An 8,562-nucleotide genomic window follows, 5' to 3' on the forward strand; every position below is an offset into this window, starting at 1 on the left:
AAAGTCGAACTCGCCTATCAAAAACGAGTTCGCCTTCACCCAATAAGGGTCAATTTCGCCTGTGGAGGCAGAAATCGTCCTCTATGAGCAAGCACAAAATCCGCCCAAAAAGGGGCCGACTTTGCCCTAAATCAGGGGAGCTGCCAAAGATGATTAAATCCATGGAAGACAAGCAACGCTGATTGCTCCCAACCCGACGTCTGTATCCTATGCAAAGTAGTTAGACTAACCTCTCGACTTACCCAAGTGCGTATCAGGTATGCTGACGGGTGCGCCGGCGGCGAGGCGGTCGGAATAACGTCCGGGACCTCCTCCTTTTGCAACACACCTCTTGGATTTCGGCGCCATTGAGGGGATTAAGAGGGGACTTTCTCTCGTTAGGAAATTTTCAAGATTCTTGAGCACGGTAACCCTCAAAGGAAGAGGATAACCTCTTTTAAAGGCGAAGTTGCCAACGTGGCCACGATCGTCCTCAAAAAGCGAAGCACCGACGGACAAGAGACGTAACCACGATCGAAATCAACGGCCCAGATTGCCCCCGATATTTCAAAGTGCCACGTCAAGACGGGAAACGGGCCGATCGAAAACCCGGGACCCGAGTCGAAATTGATGGTTGTATCCAACGGCCAGGTTTCAAAACTAGGGCCACGATCCAAACGAGGCACAGGAAGCTCACGTCAGAGCGCGACGTGATGGAACCACGCCGTCTTAGCTGGGAAGCACGAAGCCCACCAGCAGACGCGTGGCTCACCCACGCTGAACCTAGTCTCGCCCGAAAGGAAAGGTCTCGCCCGCGAAAACTCAACTTCACCTGAACGGCTCATTCGCCCTTAGAGACAAACGACAAATAACACGACTCGCCCAGAACTTGGAACCGCCTACGAGATGACCTCGCTAAAACCCACGCCTCGAATGGCTGAGGTTTAGAGTAGAAATCTTAGCATCAAGTCTAAGAGAAACTACTCGACAACTCATCATACTAAGGGGAATAGTATGGCTAGCCCGATTCAAACGGTAATCGGTAAAGGCACATCAAACCCGTTGATAGCTGAGGGTTTGCTAAAAATCCTAAATGAAACCAAATGTACTTGTCTCGCCAAAAACTTCTTTATTCAAAGTATTCCAGACCACACGCAAGCCGGTTTAGGTCTGAAAACTTTGAAGGGGGTCTTGTAGACGGTAAAAAATACCTCTGTGGGCTTACAAGAAATTCACCCGAACGATCAACTTGCCTGCACGAGTCAGAATCAACTAGGGATAGAAGAATTTTGTCTTTAACACAACTCGCCTGCCCGAGTCCAAAGTCGAATCCGCCCGCAAACCTCAAGGTTGTCGGTACAGCTGGGTATCCGCTACCCTACGTACCGGCGCAGGCTTTCCCATCCCTCTCGACCTGAGAGGGGAGAGAGCACAGTGCTCCAGGACCGTCGAGTAGCCGTTCACAGTACGAGTGATCGGACAGGTGTCAGATCCACCTGAACATTCATAAATGCGGTTCACCTCACCCATCCAGGTCGAGAGCTGGATCCGCCGGCACTCGGCAAGTTGGCCAGACCCACTCGAGTACTGTACACCTACTTCACCGCCTCTCCTGACCGGAAAGGAGAAGGCACCATGCTCCAAGCACGCCGAACGGCCACACACAGTATGAATGATCGGACAGACGCCAAAACAATCTGCAAACTCATAAATGCGGTTCATTAATGCTGGTCAAATCCACTCAAATAGTGGGCGGCCGTTGTCTCACATACAAGGATGGTCCTTCCCATTCTATGTGACATGACATAAAGCACAATCCCTCGAATGACTATTCATAGTACCGAGAGGCGGTAAGACGTCTCTCAATAGGATATGGTCGCATCCCATGATTCAAGGAGCGACCACGCCGTTTCTCCGCTATTTAGGAACTTCTTCCAGCCACGAAGAAGGGGTTTAGTTCAAGTTCAGCTTTTCTTCCAAGTCAAGGAGAAGAGACTCAGCTGTTTAACCGTGCAAGCGATTCGCTCATAGTTGAACTAGCTAATTGAACCATTAGCTCTCGATTCTCAATACGATCGAGACCAAGCTGTTCTTTGCATAATCCTTGCATTATAGCACCACTGCCTAGTTCTGAGCTCTGATTGCCGGTGAACTAAGTAGACCCGAACTCCATCGACTCGAGCTTCTACTACGTACTGAAGCTCTCCAGCAACCTCGATCGAACGGTCCAAGGGAAGCAGACTCGACACAAGCATCGAGCGAAGCATCCTGTAGCCACCTAAAGTCCCCATACTAAACAAAGATGACATTCCCTCTGCTTCTGTTGTAATTTCGATTCATTAGTTTGTAATAAGCTTTCTTATCAATACATATCGTTTAGCATGTTAGCTTAATCTTATATCAATCAAATTTAGCCTCTTGCACAAGAAAATGAACTAGCTTCTCCTTAGCTAACTAAGTAGGATCCTAGTCACAAATGATTTTAAGGCTTGTAGCTACAAGAATCAGATCATAGATTGACTCTAGATCAAGGCTGGTCTCCATAGAATCTGTGGTTGAAATCTTTGGTTGCTAGAAAGGTCACTCCAAAAGCTCTTTGATTTAAACTTCAGAGAATTCTTTGCCATCCAAAATAGATGCCTACGACTTTACTCAAAACATTATCAAAAGTAAGAAATAAATCATGCATGGCAAATGCAGGAGGGGAGTCACCATCTGGGGAAAGGATTGGAAAGAAAATGAATGAGAGGATCCAAAAGTCAATCATAGTGGTGAACGAAATCATAAATGACAATGAATATATGCTTGCATGACCTCCATGTTAGAGGGTTGTGTAAATGCATGACCTCCATATTAGAGGGTTATGGAACAATCTCCCTCCAGCTGGAACAGAGGTGAAGATGTCTTTGCAAATTCCTTGACCTATGAAGAGACCCTTCCTTCATAAAACCTAAAGAAACAACATCACTTCTAGTAAGGCAAGAAACAGATGAACCCTCCTTCTCCTTTATGCTAGAAATGGGAGAAGTGGATTCAATCTAGCTAAGAGCAATGGTAGTGGGCATGTTTGCCTCCTCTTGAAGATCCCCCAGATGAAACCTCAGTGGTTGACCTTCTAGTGGAATGACTAATGGTAAGCTAGGTCCTGAGATGGAAGATCCATCATAAGCACTACTCACTCATGGTTATTGTGCCACCTTAAAATTTGCCTTGTCGATAGCTTCAAGTTTGGAATGTGAAGGCTTCCCTCTCTTCAAGAAACTAAATAGTGCTCACCCCTCCAAAATAGATAACCCTCACTTTCCCTTATGCGAGGCTCTAGGATAAAGGGCAGTCACATGCATAAAAGTGCTTTGGCGCATTACAACGATGTTTAGGACAAGTTTAACTATAGGATGAGAGACTATACCTATAGGTGCCTGATCCGAGGAGGGAAGGTAGAATATTATTCCCATGCAACTACTTGAGAAGTAGTGCTAAGCTCTAGCACCGACCTCCAAGCATCTATCAAATTTTAGTTTAGGGCTGGGATTCTCAGCATAAAACCGTTTATAACCAAATTGCATGACAAACCAACTTAGGAGGTAGGTCTCTAATTCAAAGCATACCCCATGATAAAAAAGCAAGTGGCATTGTCATATATTGAGAAGCGAGTAGAAGACACTGAGAGGCATGTCAAGATGAAGAGATCCACTATCTTCAAACTCTAATTTAGGGATAACTTTTGAAGGTCCCATGCTGCACTAGAAAATTAGAGATTTCCCGACACACACATAACAAGTGCAAGATTATAGATACATCGGAGTACTACCGTGAACACTCTTCGTACAGCTACAACAATGGAATCCACTCCTCTGTCGAGGTTGCACTAGGAGTGATCAAAAAGGGATGGGTCTGAAACCACACCATAAGATTGTTGGAAATATGGGCTGTTTAGACAATAACGAAAATCAGTTTAAGCAATTTAATAATTAACAGATAATCACTATTATAACACAGATATAAGAAATATATCAAATGAAAAAGAAACAGAGTTAGAAATACGGCCTGATGGTCGAGGCGTGCAAGCACTGTCCCAAGAAACTAATTGCCCCCTCTCGTACAGGGCTACGCGGCAAAAGTCCCCGGAGATACAACGACCCTCGGTCAGGCGACCTCCTTCTCGTCGGCATGAGCTTCAAGAAGGTTTTGCGAATTCTTCTAGACTTTCAGGGAACCAGCGTAAACAGAAAACTATTTTGAAAAGAGAAGGAGAGAAGAGATCTGTTGATTTTTCACTATATTAAACTATTCGGGTTTTGGTCCTTTTATAGGGTTAAACAGCCGTTATACATAAACCCGTAGTTAATACGTTTTAATCACGTTAATAAAACTTAGCCGTTATAAAATTAAAAAACGCTTCCGTTACATAATAAATTCACAAAATATTTATCACGTTTTTAATCACACTAATAAATTTTTACCGTTACAAAATATTTCTGTTATAAAATATTTATCACATGTTAATTGTTCAAAAATAAAAATTATATTTTACTTATTCAAAAATAAAAATGTAGCAGATTAAGGGCCCCTCAGTTCGGAGCTGCATTCGTGTCCGCAGGTCGTGTGCGCGCACCACCCGAACCCGAGCCCGAGCCCGGCCCGGCCGGCGCGCGCGTGTGTGGTGTGGAGCATAACCTTTTATTTTCTTCTAGGCATAGGAGAGAAAGGGATGGCTTATAAAGACCCTTTTTTCTATCCCATTTCCTATGTGGGACTAAATTTTTCCTCTTTTCCTCTACAAGCCCAAGTTTTAAGTTATCTTTATTATATAACTCCAACAATCCCCCACATAACTTAAAACTTAAAATTATTCAGAAATAAAGATTGCTGGTTCCCTTATACTATGTAATAGGTGGAGGTACCTTTCAGTTTGAACCTTCACTTAGTGACAGTTGTATAGATCCGTGAGAGCTTGGTGGACTTCGCCTTGAACCAGTCCCATTTATCGGATTTCTACAGAAAGCACACATAGTACAGTCTTGAAGAATTCTAAACGGGTTGCGCTATTATCGGCCTTGCGCATGTGTCTTTCATGTGTGTTACTAGGTAACAGCCCTAATCCTATAGTCGCGGCCTCACAACTACACACATATAGGTGAATCCTAATAAGGATGCGAGCAAGTAAGCATCCTGCCTCATGGGTCTTGGATTCATTAAGAGTTAGACTCAACCTTTCACTTGCTTTTTATGAGCACTGATCACCCTAGGGATGGGAGCAAATAAATTCAGTGCTCCTCACAATTAATCACTCATTCAGTTTGTTTCTACCCATTGAACCTCTGCGAGGTTGGGTTGCCACTGCAGTGATTTTTCTTATGGGCTTAACCCCATCCCCCTCGATGATTCTAGGACCACTGCCCTAGATAAGCCTTTAGTTAAGTGATCTGCAAGATTTTTCTCTGATCTTACAAAATCTAAGGCTATTATATGGTTTTTCATCTTATATCTCAAGGATTTATGTCGCACTTTCAAGTGTCGATTCATCTTCACATTTGCATTCTCTTGATGGCATTTGTCAATCGCTGACCTGCAATCACAATGAATAGAAATAGCTGGTAATGGTTTTTACATTAGTGGAATTTCAGTTAGTAAATCTTTTAACCATTCAGCTTCTATACTAGTAGTATCAAGAGCTATCATTTCTGATTCCATTGTACTTCTAGTCATTACAGTTTGTTTAGTAGATTTTCAAGACACAGCTCCTCCTCCTAAAAGGAACACAAATCCTGTGGTGGATTTTACATCTACTGAGTCACTAATCCAATTTGCATCTGAATAACCTTCTAGTACAGATGGATAACCTTTATAGTATAAACCATAATTTATAGTTCCTTTTAAGTATCTCAAAATTCTTTCTAAAGCATCCCAGTGACTCTTATCAGGATTTGATGTATATCTACTAAGTCTATTTACTGCATAAGCAATGTCAGGTCTGGTGTAGTTTGTTAGGAATCCTAGTGATCCAATTATTTGTGCATATTCTCTTTGTAATTGAGGATGACCTGTATTTTTCTTTAGATGTACATTAGGATCATATGGAGTGGAAACAGGTTGACAGTTTGGGTCATAAAAATTCTTAAGGATTTTCTCTATGTAGTGTGATTGTGATAGCACATATCCATTCTCATTTTTCATGATTTTAGTATTAAGAATTAGGTCAGCTTGACCTAAATCTTTCATGTCAAAATTTTGTGATAAAAAGTGTTTGATATCATTTATGATTTGTATGTCAGAACCAAAAATAAGAATGTCATCAACATATAGGCATAATATCACAATTTTGTTGTTTTTATCTATTTTATGGTATACACACTCATCTGTTTGATTAATTACAAATCCATAAGATAGTATAATTACATCAAATTTCATATGCCATTGTTTTGGGGCTTGTTTGAGACCATATAGTGATCTAATAAGCTTGCATACTTTCTTTTCTTGTCCAGAAGCTATAAATCCCTCAGGTTGATCCATATAAATTTCTTCATCTAAGTCTCCATTTAAAAATGCAGTTTTAACATCCATTTGATGTATTATTAATTTGTGAATGGATGCTAGAGCTATGAGGACTCTAATGGTAGTAATCCTAGCTACTGGAGAATAGACATCAAAATAATCAATACCAGACTTTTGGGTATATCCTTTAGCTACTAATCTGGCTTTATATTTATCTATTGTTCCATCAGGTCTAAGTTTCTTCTTAAACACCCATTTACATCCTATGGTTTTACATCCTGAAGGAAGATCAGTTAGTTCCCAAGTATGATTTTGAACTATAGATTGTATCTCATTATTTATAGCTTCCTTCCAAAATGGAGCATCTACTGATTTCATTGCATCTTCAAATGTAACTGGAGAATCTTCTACAAGTAATGCATAGAAATCTTCATGGACCTTTTCTATTCTAGTTCTTTTACTTCTCCTAGGCTCCTCTGGACTTTCTAGTGGTCTAATTTGTTTAGAACTAGTTTCACCTTGATTAGAACTAGGATCTGAATTATTAGAGCTAGGGCCTGTGTTGTTTATTCTGGTCTTGTAAGGAAAAATATTTTCAAAGTAATGTGCATCCCTAGCTTCAATTATGGTGTTGTTGGCTATCTCATTAATGTCAGAGTTGATTATTAAAAATCTATTTGCATTACTATCAGAAGCATAGCCAATAAAAATTCCATCTACAGTTTTAGGGCCAATCTTCTTTCTTTTATTCTCAGGTATTTTGACTTTTGCTAAGCACCCCCACACTTTTAGGTGATCTAAATTAGGGTTTCTATTCTTCCAAATTGTGTAAGGGGTTTTATCAGATTTCTTGAATGGAATTCTATTTAGTATATGACATGCAGTCATGAGAGCTTCTCCCCATAAATTTTCTGGCACACCAGAATTAATTAACATTGAGTTTACCATGTCCATTAGTGTTCTATTCTTTCTCTCAGCTACTCCATTAGATTGAGGTGTATATGGAGCAGTTATTTCATGAATAATTCCATTATCTTCACAGAATTGTTTTAATTCATTAGAAGTGTACTCACCACCTCTATCTGATCTTAGTATTTTAATTTTCCTATCCAACTGATTTTCAACTTCTGCTTTATATATTTTAAATTTGTTTATGACTTCATCTTTAGTCTTAATTAAGTAGAGGTAACAATATTTAGAGCAATCGTCTATAAAAGTTACAAAATATTTGTTACCCCCTCTAGTTGTTCTTCCTGAATCACAAACATCACTATGGATGAGTTCTAATATCTCAGAATTGTTACAAAATATTTATCACATGTTAATTGTTCAAAAATAAAAATTATATTTTAATTATTCAAAAATAAAAATGTAGCAGATTAAAGGCCCATTAATCCGAAGCTGCATTCGTGTCCGCAGGTCATGGGCCACGCACTCCACCCGACCCGAACCTGAGCCCGGCCAGGCCAGCGCGCGCATGTGTGGTGTTGAGCATAACCTTTTATTTTCTTCTAGGCATAGGAGAGAAAGGGAAGGCTTATAAAGACCCTTTTTTCTATCCCATTTCCTATGTGGGACTAAACTTTTCCTCTTTTCCTCTACAAGCCCAAGTTTTAAGTTATCTTTATTATATAACTCCAACAAAGATCTAATAGGGAGAGTCAACTTACTCAATTCTTATATACACTCCTATGTATACAATAATATATATGAGGAATTAAAGCAATAGAAACATATATATACAACACCTTGAATTACAAGGTTGATAGTAGAGTTCATAAAATGCCAGAATAACAGAATGCTAAAGGGAAATATAGTAGTAATAGGGAGAGTCAACTTACTCAATTCTTATATACACTCCTATGTATACAATAATATATATGAGGAATTAAAGCAATAGAAACATATATATACAACACCTTGAATTACAAGGTTGATAGTAGAGTTCATAAAATGCCAGAATAACAGAATGCTAAAGGGAAATATAGTACACCACATAGTCTATAGCAAACTGCATTATACATTAGTACATGTTTGACAACTTAGAAGTATTATAAAAGTTAAATAAAAAATTACTTCTACTTTGAT

This window comes from Asparagus officinalis, chromosome 2, assembly GCF_001876935.1.
Source record: "Asparagus officinalis chromosome 2, Aspof.V1, whole genome shotgun sequence".
NCBI lineage: Eukaryota > Viridiplantae > Streptophyta > Magnoliopsida > Asparagales > Asparagaceae > Asparagus > Asparagus officinalis.